This window comes from Acinonyx jubatus, chromosome B4 (genome assembly GCF_027475565.1).
Source record: "Acinonyx jubatus isolate Ajub_Pintada_27869175 chromosome B4, VMU_Ajub_asm_v1.0, whole genome shotgun sequence".
Lineage (NCBI taxonomy): Eukaryota > Metazoa > Chordata > Mammalia > Carnivora > Felidae > Acinonyx > Acinonyx jubatus.
This window is the reverse complement of record NC_069387.1, coordinates 11,388,556-11,402,642: the sequence shown is the minus strand read 5'-3', so window position 1 is coordinate 11,402,642 and position 14,087 is coordinate 11,388,556. Positions and strand designations below refer to the sequence as shown.

The 14,087-nt window shown below is 46.8% G+C and overlaps 1 protein-coding gene across 6 annotated transcripts in view; it reads right to left on the bottom strand.

Moving 5' to 3' along the window:
* CAMK1D (calcium/calmodulin dependent protein kinase ID) overlaps window positions 1-14,087 on the bottom strand; it is a 503,116-nt gene that overhangs the window by 214,944 nt on the left and 274,085 nt on the right. The gene's annotated exons all lie outside the window — the stretch shown is intronic.

The following is a 14,087-nucleotide window of genomic DNA, read 5'->3' as shown; positions in this document are numbered from 1 at the left end:
CCTTATTCCTGCCATCAAGGACACAGGCACCCACACCACACCATCTAGTCAAGTCTTGGGACAGAAGTGGGGTCATTCATTCTATCTGGTAATCTTAGCCCCTAAAGATATTACCTCCAAAATGAATTATCGTCATGTATTTACCTTATAGGATTCAGGCATGCGCCCTGAGTAGACTGATCTGAATTTTATAAGTACAACAATGCTAACAATAAAAGTCTCTATAAGAATTTTCCCCTGTCAACAAAATCATGAAAATTCTAAGTGTAGCGGTGTTTCGGAAGCAAAGAGCTCCAGCCTTTCGTTGTATATAGGTGACAACACTAAATGCACAAAGGACAGTGACTCACCCAGACTGCACCAGGGAATACGTGACCTCCATGAGGAGAACCACCCCCTTTCTCTCTCTGCCAAGGTCTTCCTCCACCAGAACAACTGGGGGGAAATCCGGCTGTCCCTTGTCCCTGCTCCAGAGCCTCCTGCTACAGCCAGGACACCATCAAATGCACAGGACTAAAACTAGACTTGAGTCCACAGATGTAGGAAAATGCCAAGGGACAGCATTCCTTCTCTCTGCCTTGAGAGTCACCCTGTTCTTCAGTGAGGCCTCTCCATAACCCCTGAAGGGGCCTTGTCATCTTTTTTCCAGCTCAGAGTTTTGAAGCTCACTAAGCACAGCTCCCAGGGGCATCTGTGTGAGGGCCGAGGACGAGGGATGATGGAAGGCACAAGCCTGTCACCTTCTCCTAAGGTACTGAAGAGCCCAAGAAAGTCTTAAGAGGAGTAACTTTTTAGCTCCTGCACCCCAGATCCCTTTCTATTAGCCTCTTAGTGGTCTAGCCTCAGACACAAAGTGCCCAGGGAAGTGCGGAAACAAGGCATTCTCAGGAGAACGTGGGGCAAAGAGAAACTCCGGTGACGTTCTCCTGGAGTATCCAGGGGATTAGGGGCACAGGAAGGGTAGGGCCCATTAGTTGGGCAGGCACCTAGAGATGTGATCTCAGGGCCGAGGTTGAGCCTCCTCACCAGGAAGCAGATATCTGTGGCCAGAATAATCGCAGAAGTCTCCAGAAACCAAAGGAACCAGGGGAGGGCAGTGCAGCTGCAGGAGTGGGAACAGTAGAGCTCCCATGAAGCAAAGAGGCTCTTACGGGCCCTAGGATGGCCTCTGCTCCACCCCTTCCAAGGACAGCAGAGATCTTGCATTCTCCATAGTGTAAATGGAATCTTTCTTCCAGGTTCTCTGCATCTGAATGGGGCCCCACAGTTCAGGGTCTCCCTCTATTCTGGAACTCACCATTAGGAGCCAGCATATGGTAGTGGTTAGAACACTGGGAACCAAATACTTAACATTCAAATCTTGGTTCTAGTACTCGTGTGACCCTGGACAGATTACTAAATATGTCTGTGCCTTAGGTTCCTCATCGGTAAAATGGAGTCCTCATAGGGTTCTTTCTTGTTTGGATTTAAACAAAAGGACTTATGGGGCACCTTGGTGGCTCAGTTGTTAAACGTCCAACTTCAACTGATCTCATGGTTCGTGGGTTTGAGCCCCGCATTGGGTTCTGTTGCTGACAGCTCACAGCCTGGAGCCTGCTTCAGATACTGTGTCTCCCTCTCTCTCTCTGCCCCTCCCCTGCTCACACTCTGTCTCTGTCTCTTGAAAATAAATGCCAAAAAAAATTTTTTTTAAAAGGACTCATAAGAGTGCCTTGTATGTACTAAGTACTATATAAGCGTTTGCTATTATTATCTTTCCCCCCTGGAGTTTTCAGGTCTTGAATGCTATTAACCAAACTCAAAGGAAACAATGCGCCAGACGGAAAGTCTAAATCGAGGCTTGCAACCACCGAGTAGATAGAAAAAAGTCTGGTCAGTTGGACAGTCTCTTTCCATTCAAGTAAGAGAAGTCTACTTGAGAAACTAGATAAAGATCAAAAGATTGCTTTCTGAGCCCAGAGTCAGATCATCATCCCTCTGGGTTGCCACACAGAGAAGGACAGTGTCCTCTTTCCACTCCTGATCGTCCCTGCCAAGTGGACCTGAAGACTTGTGTCGGTGGGTCAGGACATACTCTGCCCCAAAAAGTGTTAGAGACAAATGGACCAACTCATGCTCAAACTCTTCCATTTTCAATGATAGGTTTCGTATTGGCAAAGAGGTTTTTCTGAGAGGCAGATGACAGAATGGGGTCTGAGAACGCAGGGAGAAGGTACCCTAGAATCGGGGGGTGTGCCCCAAGAGAAGGGATCAGGCCACATGTCAGCAGTACGATTCACTGAAGGCAGCTGCACCGAGGCAGCATATGGATTATCACCTTGTTCATATCCATCTACAGAAAGCTTATGAACGTGACACTTAAAGCCATCTGCTGCCCATTTCTGCCGTATCACCTGCTGTGATGCAGAGGTCAAGATCTTGAGCATCTCTTTCCAGGCCTGATCCAGTGACCTTCAGCTTTAGATCAGCCAGGTTGGGAGTCTTTGTCCCATGGAAGTGGGCCGAAGCTACAAGAGAGCCCATTGTTAAACATTTACCAGCACACCACAGGGCTGCTTCCTCACCACTTCACTGAAATGGCCCTTAGGGAGCCAAATGACTTCACTGTCACTCAATCCAACTGGCACTGTTTGGTTTGTATTTTTCTCGAGCTCTCCAGAGCATCTGATGGGTGATCATTTCCTCCCTCTTGAACCTCCTTTCCTGCCTAGCTGCTGGGGCCCTCTGCTGACTCTTCTTTTGTTTCTAAGCACGTTTACTCAGGTGCTACAAGATTCACTTCTCCTACAAGGCCCTGAAATGTTGGGTGTTTCCCACAGCTCTCGCCCTGATCCTCGCAATACGGCCTTTAAGACACAGCTGGGTTGCTTCCTCCAGGAAGACCGCCTGACCTCACCTCCACCACAGATGAATGCCTGTCTCCTCATGTGTCCCCTCTGCTAGAGGGCAAGGACTTGGAAGACCAGGACATGGGATGACAGAAACAAGAAAAAAAACAATAATGATCAACAGCCGCTACTGGCACTTACGCTCTACCAGGCATTGTCCCAAGTGTCTCGCACGGATGATTCCATTTTGCTGTTTACACCAACCCCATGAGTTCTCCCACGAGTCACTTGACACTTTCAGAGCTGAAATAACTTGCCCAAGATTACACACTGGTAGCAACTCCAAAGGGCAGGCGCTGAAGCCAACACATGTAACCATCATGGCCCCACCATGTCTTTTTCAGTTGGTGGAGCCCAAAAACGTGATTGCACCTACGTTTGAGGGGAAAAAAACCAGAGGGATGGAGAGGCAGGGGCATCCTGTCCAAGTGAATGTTCTGCAATCTCAATGCAAGCTCTTGTTGATGACATTGTTGAAAAAAATGGAATGGTTCTTAACTGTGATCTACTTGGTTCTTTACAAGTACCAATTTTCAGGCTCGTGGGGCTGGATTTTTGTTGTAAAACACAACTTATGGTTCCTTCTTATCACCAGTTTCATGAAAATATTAATGCAGCATGAAAGGAGAAAAAATGCTACCTAAAGCCTGACGATCTTCAATCTCTCCACATAAACAGCAAAACACTTGACATAAATCTGCTCTTAGTTCCATGGATTCATTGGTATCTATATATTATCTCTGGGGGATCTGTTTTGTTCTGTTATGAAATCTCAGGTTCCCCCCACCCATCCCAAATAAAATAAAAAGTGTCCTCTGGGTTTGAACTCCTGCTGGTTGTAAAAGCAAAGGTATCTTTGCGTTTGGGTAGGAAAGTGCCGTGATACATCAGAGCAAGTCTGCAAAGCTGTGTCTGGCTCCGGATCCTCAGGGTAATTAGAGCCTGCCAGGAATTTGCTGGAAGGTTTATGCTTTTGTGTCTGTGGTGGAGGCGGTACACGCTCAGGGATGCTCAGTCAACGTGAACAGTGCAGGGGAGACATTCCTGGGAAATTAACACGTCACTAAGTGGCCTAGGAGGTTTTCTGAATTCCTCTCATTACAAAATCCACAATTCTCAACAACAGTTTACCATTTACAGTGATGTTGTGGGATAGTTTATTAGAAGGTTCTTGAACAGTCAGCACTGGAGTATCCTCACTAATGAGGGAATGGGACATGCAGGTGGTAAATTTGTATTTGGCTTCAAAGCCCCATAGGAAAGAAAAAGAGAGAGGGAGGGAGGGAAGAGAGAAAGACAAGAGAGGAAAGGAAAGGAGGGGAGGAGGAGAAGAAGGAAGGAAGGAAGGAAGGAAGGAAGGAAGGAAGGAAGGAAGGAAGGAAGGAAGAAGGGTAGAAGGAAGGAGGAAGGAAGGGAAGGGAAGGGAAGGGAAGGGAAGGGAAGGGAAGGGAAGGAAGGGAAGGGAAGGGAAGGGAAGGGAAGGGAAGGGAGAGACGGAGGGAGGGAGGGAGGGAGGGAAATGAAAGAAATGACATTTGTTGAAACCTGTTCTGCCCAGTCTGAAGATGTTCCCACACCAATCTGGTGCTGGGAGTCCAAGAATGGAATCCCTGATATGACCCCCAGAGTGCAATTCACAAGAGATTTGACTCCATTTCCTTAAGAGGAGAGTGCATACACATTTTCTCACTCAATACTACTCATGGGCTGAAGTCAATTCCTTCGCTGAGTGTTCACTGAGAGGTGGAGTTTGTCTATTCCCCCATCTAAATAGGAAGACCCAGCTCACAGGGATAATGACAAAATAAATGCCAAAATGGAAAATACTGGGCCTCAGGGGCCATGTCTGTGACGTGATGGAGGATGTGCTTTGTATGGAAGGCGCCTCTAAGAACCAGATTCTCTGATTCCAAGTTCAGGTGTCCATCACCACTGCTATCTGAGTGTTAACCACTGTGTGCCAGGTGCTCCCTAAGCACTCCTGGGTTTTAGAGAACAACAGAAAATTGAGTCAGAGAAGACATACGCCAAGGATGGAGGTGAAAATGTGAGTTTTGTTCCTGAGAGCTGGTGTTCACTGACCCCTGAACTTTTGTTTTTATTTGTTTTGTTTATTTTTGTTTTGTTTTGTTTTTAATTCCAATATAGCTGACATACTATACTTATGTTAGTTTGTTATGTTACGTCAGTTTCAGGTGTACAATATCGTGATTCAACACTTCCGTACATCACCCAGCGCTCATCACAAGTGCACTCCTTAATCCCCATTACCTATTTCACCAGCCCCCAACCCCCTCCCCTCTGGAAACCAGCAGTTTGTTCTCTATAGTTAAGAGTCTATTTCTTAGTTTGTCTCTTTTTTGTTTTCCTTTGTCCATTTGTCTTATTTGTTAAATTCCACATGAGTAAAAATCATATGGTATGTGTCTTTCTCTGGCTGACTTATTTCACTTAGCATTATACTCTAGCTCCATCTATGTTGTTGTAAATGGCAAGATTTAAATCTTTTTCATGAAAGAATAATATTCCATTGATAATTATACCACATCCTTTTAATCCGTTCATCTGTTGATGAACACCTGGGCTGCTTCCATAATTCGACTATTGTAAATAACGCTGCTATAAACATTGGGGTGCATGTATCTTCCAGAATTAGTGTTGCTGTATTCTTTGGGTAAATACCCACTACTGTAATTACTGGATTGTAGGACATTTCTATTTTTAATTTGGGGGGGGGGACCTCCATACTGTTTTCCACAATGGCTATTCCAGTTTGCATTCCCACCAACAGTATACAAGGGTTCCTTTTTCTCCACATCCTCATCAATATCTAAACGCTAAAATGTTGACTTTAGCCTTCTGACAGGTGCGAGGTGGTATCTCATTGTGATTTTGATTTTCATTTCCCTGATGATGAGTGATGATGAGCACCTTTTCATGTGTCTGTTGGCCATTTGTGTGTCTTCTTTAGAGAAATGTCTTTCCGTGTCTTCTGCCCACTTTTTCATTGAATTATTGGGTTTGGGGGTGTTGAGTTTTCTAAGTTCTTTATATACTTTGGGTACTAACCCTTTACCAGGTATGTTGTTTGCAAATATCTTCTCCTATTTGATAGGTTTTCTGTTGGTTTTGGTGATTGTTTTGCACAGCTTTGTTGTGCAGAAGCTTTTTATTTCAACGTAATCCCATTTTCTGTTAGTTTTGGTGATTGTTTCCCTTGCTGTGCAGAAGCTTTTTATTTTGACATAGTCCCAATAGTTTATTTTTGCTTTTGTTCCCCTTGCCTCTGGAGACATATCTAGAAAAATGTTTCAAAGGCCAATGTTGGAGAAATTACTACCTGTGTTCTCCTCTAGGATTTTTATGGTTTCAAGTCTCACATTTATGTCTTTAATCCATTTTGAGTTTCTTTTTGCGTATGGTGTAAGAAAGTGGTCCACGTTCATTCTTTTGCATGTAGCTGTCTCATTTTTCTGACACCATTTGTTAAAGAGACTGTTTTTTTTTCCCATTGCATATCCTTGCCCAGTTTGTCAAAGATTAACTGACCATATAAATGTGGGTTTATTTCTGGGTTTTCTATTCTGTTCCACTGATCTTTGCGTCTGTTTTTGTGTCAGTACCATACTGTTTTGATTACTATATTTTTATAGTATCACTTGAAATCTAGAATTAGATACCTCCAGTTTTCCTTTTCTTTTTCAAGGGCCTTTTGTGGTGCCATACAAATTTTAGGATTCTTTGTTCTGTGAAAAAATGCTGGTGGTATTTTGGTGCAATTGCATTAAATGTGTAGATTGCTTTGGATAGCAGAGGCATTTTTACAAGTCTTTTACCCTCCTGGTTAAGTTTCCTCCTAGATATTATATTATCTTGGGTACAATTGTAAATGAGACTGTTTTTGTAATTTCCGTCTCTGCTGCTTCATTACTAGCGTATAGAAATGCAACAAATTTCTGTACGTGGATTTTATATCCTGTGACCTTAATGAAGTCATTTATCAGTTCTAGTAGTTGTTCTGGTTGATCCCCAGATTCCGTAGCCCAATCTGCAACCCTTGGCCCCGAAGGGCAGCTGCAGGTCTCTGCTGCAGAAGGATCAGAATGTACTTGCCAAGGAATCAAGAGGCCCCTCTGGGGCCAAGCTGTGTACTCAGGCCAGTCTCCCAGGCTCTCCATTGCTGCGTGGCTGTTCCTTGAACTGTGCAGGGGTGTGAAGGAGGCCAACGAGGCCAATGAGGAGCCTCTACTGACTGAGCTGCCGGAAGTCTGAAGCCCAGGAAATGCAGGTTTTACTCTGAGCGCATGTTCTCATGTCAGTTTCACAGCATCTCTGAGGCAGGACACCCAGATCTCCACTGTACTGAGCACAGGAAAGTGAGGCTCAGCAAGGTGGGGACAATGGACCAAGGTCAACCCAAGCAGGAAGGACAGCGGGATTGGTACCAAATGTGCCAGGCGCTCCAGCCTGTGCTGTCAGCCCTGCCCTAGAGGCACAGTGGGAGCCCTGGAAGGTGAGTGATTTGGCCCAAGTGCCACACGTGGCAGTGGTTGGGAGAGACTAAACAGAGCACTATTTTCTGATCAATCACATAGACCTCATCACTAGGATAATAGCTTCATGTCTGTAATCCACTATCCTCCAAGGGTGAAAATGAACCTTGATTATACCATTGAAGATTTCATTTGCAAAATGATTCTTCTGACCTTAGAACCCATTGCAAATAGCTGTCTATGACCTCCAGGCACATCTTCTGCCCCAGAGGTCAGAGATTAGAGTGGTCTAGGCCACAAAATAGTGAAAGAACTCCTACAGGTCCAACCACAGCACAGAACTTTCGGATTCCTCATTTTAAACTCATTCTCCCCGAAGAACATCTGTTCACGATATTTCACACTGCTGGCTCCACTGGTACAGGATGTTAGCAGAAGAACTAGTGATTTTCTAGAACTATTTAAAGGAGTACTAGGGGGACTGCTGGGTGGATCAGTCAGTTAGGTATCCGACTCCTGATTTCGGCTTGGGTCATGATATCCGCACTCCTTAACAGTTCATGAGTTCAAGCCCCACGTCAAGCTCTGCACTCTGTCAGTGCAGAGTGAGATTCCCTCTCTCTCTCTCTCTCTTAGCCCCTGTGCCCCCCAAAATAAATAAATAAATAAATATTTTTAACAAAAGAAGTATTGGAGCACAGAAACATGGAAAAGAAACAAAAAAGAATAATACACAAAAAATGCCAACTAATACAAGTAGGTAACATTTATTGAGCACATATAAGTCAAGCACTGTTCCTAGTATTTTATGGGATTTAATTCATTTAATTTCACGCTAACCTTCAAGATAAGCACCGCCATCAGCCTCTTTGTACAGATGGAGAAACTGAGGCACAGAGATGAGAACGAACCTCATGACTCAATTTGTACACCCAGTGAGACCTCAGACCCTCCCTGCGACCCCCAAGTTACATCGCCTGACCACCAAACATGGGCACCACACTAGCCTTTAACAGGAAGATGACTTCCTCCCTCAACCAATTCCCCTGCTTTGTTTCAAGGAAAGGAAAACCAGTCAAATATAAATTAACTTCTCCTCGTCGAGGAGTGGACAGCAAGGCTCCAGCTTATTGCTGAGTCTCAGACATTTCTCCTCTTCATCAGTGGTCAGCTGGACAATCAAGAATGGCCTGGCCAACAGGTGCACGAAATGGTGCTTCCTATCACTGATCATCAGGGAAATGCAAGTCAAAACCACAATGAGATATTGCCTCTCGCCTGGGCTATAATCAAAAACACAAGAAACGACAAGTGTGGGCAAGAATGTGGATAAAAGGGAGCCCTCATGCGCTGTTGGTGGGACAGCCCTGTGGAGGAACAGTATGGAGGTTCCTCAAAGAATTAAAACTAGATTCCCATACAATCCAGCAGTCCTATTTCCGAAGATATACCCAAAGAAAATGAGATCGGGAGCCTAAAGAAATATCTGCACCCCCAAGTTCACTGTGGCCTTGTTCACAGTAGCCGAGACATGGAGACAACCTAAGGGTCCATCGGTGGGTGAATGGATAAAAGAAATTATGTTGTGTGTGTATAGTAGAATATTATTCGGCCACGAAAAAGGTATAGAAATGCTGCCATTTGCAACAACATAGATGGAACTCAAGGCCATGACACTAAGTGACCTAAGTCAGAGAAAAATAATACTGGATGATCGCACATGTGGAATCTCCAAGAGCCAAATTCACAGAAACAGAGAGTAGAATGGGGGTTGGCAGGGGCTAGAGGGAAAAACGGAAAGGAGTCGGTCAGGGCACACCGGCTTCTAGTTATAAGGTGAGTAAGGCATGGTGACAATATAGTTAGCAAGTACTATATACTTGAAAGAGTAGTTCTTGAGTGTTCTCACCACCATCACCACCACATCATGGTAATTCCAGGAGGTGACAGAGGTATTCACAAGTCTTACTGTGGTCATCATATCATTTTATGTATGTATGCATGTATGTGTGTATATACATATATATATATGTATATATATATAAAATCATCAAGGGTACACCTTTAACTTCCACAATGTTATATGTCACTTACACCTCCAGAAAGCTAAAAAAAAAAGAATTAGCCCATTCTAAGAGTAGAAGGGCGTTTGCTCTACAGACAGGTAGGTTTGAGTCTGGGCTACAGGGACACCACTTCCTTGCTGGGGGACCACTGGCAAGATGAGCCTTGGGTCCCTCTTCTATGAATTGAGTATGATAATATGTAACTCCCAGCATCCTTATGGTGGTTCAAAAAGCTCATATAGACAAAGCGCTTGGCACGGTGTTTGACATGCTGTAGGGAATCAGTAAACAGAAGCTGCTACCACACAAACTGCAACCGTGAAACACAACCTGTGTGTCCTCTGGACTGGCTCAGGACTAGGAGTAGAGCAGAGATCTGCTAGGGGAGGGTGTTTCCAGCAAACTCGTCAGGAAAGGGGCGCCTGTGTGGCTCAGTCAGTCAAGTGTCTGCTGACAGTGCAGAGCCCACTTGGGACTCTCTCTCTCTCCCTCTCTCTCTGCCCCTCCCCTGCTCACTCAACTCTCCCTTTCTCTCTCAAAATAAATTTAAAAACTTAAAAAGCAGCAACAACAATGAAATCATCAGCAAGCCATGAGTTAAAACCCCTGCCTTCCATCAGGAGCCCCACCCTGCGAGGACCACCCACGGTTCCCACAACTACCCAGGAGATCTCGGAGTGAAGGCCTGATCTACTGATGTTTGTGGCCTCTAGAACCTCAGGGCAAGCTCAGCCGAGCATGTGAAGTGTGGAGAAGATCCCGGCCTGCTCATAATTAGCCAGAGTCCTCATCTCTCTGACACCTAGATACTCTGTCTCTGGATGTGGCTGCATCTGTGCAGGCGCGTGGAGGAGAAAGGAGGCAGCACGCGGGGCAGAGGGTCCCGGGGCCGAGGTTTAGCGGACCCTCAGGAGAGGGACCCGCAGGATGCTGGCCAGTCCCAGCCCCTCTGCTCAGGTAGATATGGGGACGGAGCTCCTGTTTTCACTCAAAGAGCTATTCTGGTTGCTCTGGGCTCCAAGGCGTGTGGCTGAGAAACAAGCAGAGCAAGAGCACCTGAGTTCGCCTTCTTCTCTGACCTCAACTGGCCCCCAGCAGTCAGGACACGGGTGACCCTGGCAATGCCTGACTCTGCCCTGTGGCTCCCGGCCCCTGCATCGACCCAGAGCCCCGCAGACTGTCTGGGCACAGCTGCTGGCACAGCCCCCGCCCCCAATCCCGGAGCCTCGGGGGGAGGCTAGGCTGCTGACTTTTGTTTCCCAATAACTCCTGTTTCCAAGAGCTCCCTGCCAACGAGAGAGGGAGGGAGTTGGCCACAAACAGCCATGTTCAAGGGCAGCCCAGGGCTGAGGCAGGAGTGCAGGCCACACAGGCCGTGGGCTCTGACCAACTGCCCACAGTACACCTGCCCCAAGGGCATCCACTCCCTCGTGCCCTCCTTCACCAGCTGACTCCTGACAACACCCCTCCTCTGGACCATTCCTCCGAAAGCAGCAAACGGGAATTATACTGTACAAGTCCTGTTGGGCCACAGAAAAGAGGATGGAGAAGAGCCACCAGGGGTCACCGTGGACCCCTGAGTGGCCCGAAGTGGTCCCAAGGTGCTGGAAGTGTGGGTAGCTGGGGGCAAAATGCCACTGATAGGTGGGCAGGGTGAGCAGACACCAGCACAAACACTACACACACAGACACACAGACACAGACACAGACACACACACACACACACACACACACACACACAAAGCTCTTTCCACCCTCCAACCCTATGTTAGAAGCCATGTGATTCACAGGGAGGTGCCCAGAACTAGGTGCTGTGAGTCGTGGGTCTGGTCCCAGCTTTCTCGCTTCCTAGTCTCATGGCCTTCATCTATCCAGGCCTCACCTGTTCTCTCTGTAAAATGAAAACATCGCACCAGGTCAGGACTTCCCAAAGCATGGTTCTACGGTACGCTAGTGTCTGGGAAGAGGGATTCTGTCATCAATAAGTCTGGACACGCTGGGCACTACCACCACAGGCACACTTCTCTCCCATTCTTGGGGCTTCACACTGCACCTAGGGCTCACACGCTTCACCTTTTCGGTACCTCTAGATACCTAAGAGACCAACAGTACACATTCTGACACTTCAGTGGAAGCTGAAACATTGGAAGCAATCCCTAGAAATGCTCCACGTATCACTTGCAAGTAACAGGTGACACATTATTACTAATCTCAGGAATGAGTCAACCTGAGATCATTAAGACTGACCCTCAAATTCCAGAAACCCTTTGAATCACATCAAATAATAGCTTCCAGAAAGTTCTCCAGAGAAGCCAAGCGCACTGATTACATCTTGGATGAGGCAGAAATCCAGTATCCTGTCTGCCAATGCTGTATAAGCACTTTTGCTAACGCGTCAAAGACTTACTGTGTATGTTTCATCTCATTACTGATTAATGTCCATCACCATCAAAGATGCTGGCACCTGTACTACTTCCTGTGCCCAATTTCCACCAGCCTCGGGATTTTTGCCCGACTTGTTCGCACACATTCATCTCATCGCATTGCCTCTGCTGCTACATTCGTTCGCCCTGAGAAATGCTTCTGCACCAGACACTGGCCTGGCTGGGTGCTAAGAATTTGAAAATATATGAGAAATAATCCCAGGCTCTGGGAGGTGCCCCTCCAACCTGAGAAGGCGAGGATGGTTGTGGGGCAGGAAGGGACCCTGCAGGCAGGTGGGAGCATTCTAGGCACCAAAAAGTAATGCAAAGTCCCAGAGGCCCCCAGGTGCACAGCGTTTCGGGAATGGAAGTGCAGGTTAAGTCACGGCAAGAATGTGTTTGTGGGCTGGAGGGGTATACAGCAGGGCTGGAAAGGTAGTTTGGGCCACGTTATGACCAGTCTGGCATGCAAAAGTAAGGACCCTGATCTTTATCCTGGAGATGGAGGGGAAGCCCACCAAGACTGCGTATAGAAGGGACTGGTGTGATCAGGTCTGAGTTTGAGAAGAATCAAGTCGAAAAGACATGAGAATGAGCTCAGACAGGTGTAGCCCACTCATCAGCTGGGCTCCCAGGGAAAGTTCCACTTGGGTGAAAACTTGAAGGATGAATTGGAAGGGAGACGCAAGGCCAGCCAGGGGACCTCTTCCAATCGTTCAAGTAAGAGAGGATGAGGGCACTGAATGGGGAAAGTCTCATGACAAACCTAAGACGTTTCAGAGGCTGAAGCGAGGTGCCCAAAGGATCAAGTAAATGGGGGCACCGCTGGGTGGGAGGCAGTGCTGTGCCTTTTTCCCTCGGAAATGTCAAATGTGATTCCTGGGTTTTTCTGGCTTTGACAGCTCCGTAACCAGCAGGAGACACGGACATGGCAGGAAAAGCCAGTCTGGGTGGGGGATAAGGAATCTGGACACGTTAAGCTTCAGGCAACTGCAGGAAATTTATAGGGGAATATCAAGCAAGCAGTTAGAAACGCACAGGTGCAGTTTCCAGGCGAAATCCGGGCTGGAGCTGCAGCGCGAGCCTGTACTCAGATGTCCTCAACTTAGAAATTTCCACCCCGCAGAGTGTGCACATTGGACAGTCCCCTCTGCGGGCCCAGAGCCCGCCCACCGGTCACAGAGCCTGAGACAGGCGACACAGGGGCCCCACAAATAAGTGCTTACTAAGTGTTCAAAAACTATGCATCGCTCTTTATCTTCACTTACATTTATTTTTTTTAATTTCTTTAATGTTTATTTCTTTTTGATAGAGACCAAGTGTGAATGGGGGAGGGGCAGAGAGAGAGGGAGACACAGAATCCGAAGCAGGCTCCAGGCTCCGAGCCTTCAGCACAGAGCCCAACACGGGACTCGAACTCATTAACTGTGAGATCGTGACCTGGGCCAAAATCGGACGCTTAAACGACTGAGCCTCCCAGGTGCCTCTATCTTGACTTACATTTAAATAGAGGTGTTTCTGGTGTTCTGGGAATTCATCATGTAAGATGGGCCTGCTACCCAGGAGGGTGAAGCTCTAATCTAATCTAAGTCAGAGGGTCCCCATGGACCCATGAACTCACTCTGTTCGAAAGGCCACTCTCTCTTGCCTAATATAAAGAGTTTCTGTCACCCGGGGATCTTCTTGTCACTGAGGCTGTTTTCACACATTCTCTGGCTTGGAAAAGTAATTGGCTGAAGAGATTCCTGTTACCTTGGACTGCTTTTGAAAGTGAAGTAAACAAGAGGCTGTGAATAAAGATGACAAGTGAGTTCATAATGAGCTTTCCAATTATTTCACTGTAATCAGACTTTCTTTTGGATAAAGAACCGGTCACACGAAACAAGAGTTTCACGCAAGTATGGGAAGGCAGACGGAATCACAGGGGATGTTTTTCAAATCATGAGTAGGCATTCCCCTACTTCTGGAAGATTCCGAAGTCCTAACCTCTTAAGGGAGGTCCCATTCTTCCGGCAGGGCTCATGGGTAGGAGGGGACTTCTGTTCTCTCCTGACAGCTGAGCTCCTAGTCCACAGATGTCTGACGCACACCAGGTAAGCTGAAATGAGCCAAAAGGTTGTGAGAAGAAAGCCCTTCCGACGCATGAAGTCATGGGGCGCCAGGGTGACTGTCGGTTGAGTGTCCAACTTCAGCTCAGATCGTGATCTCACGGTTCGT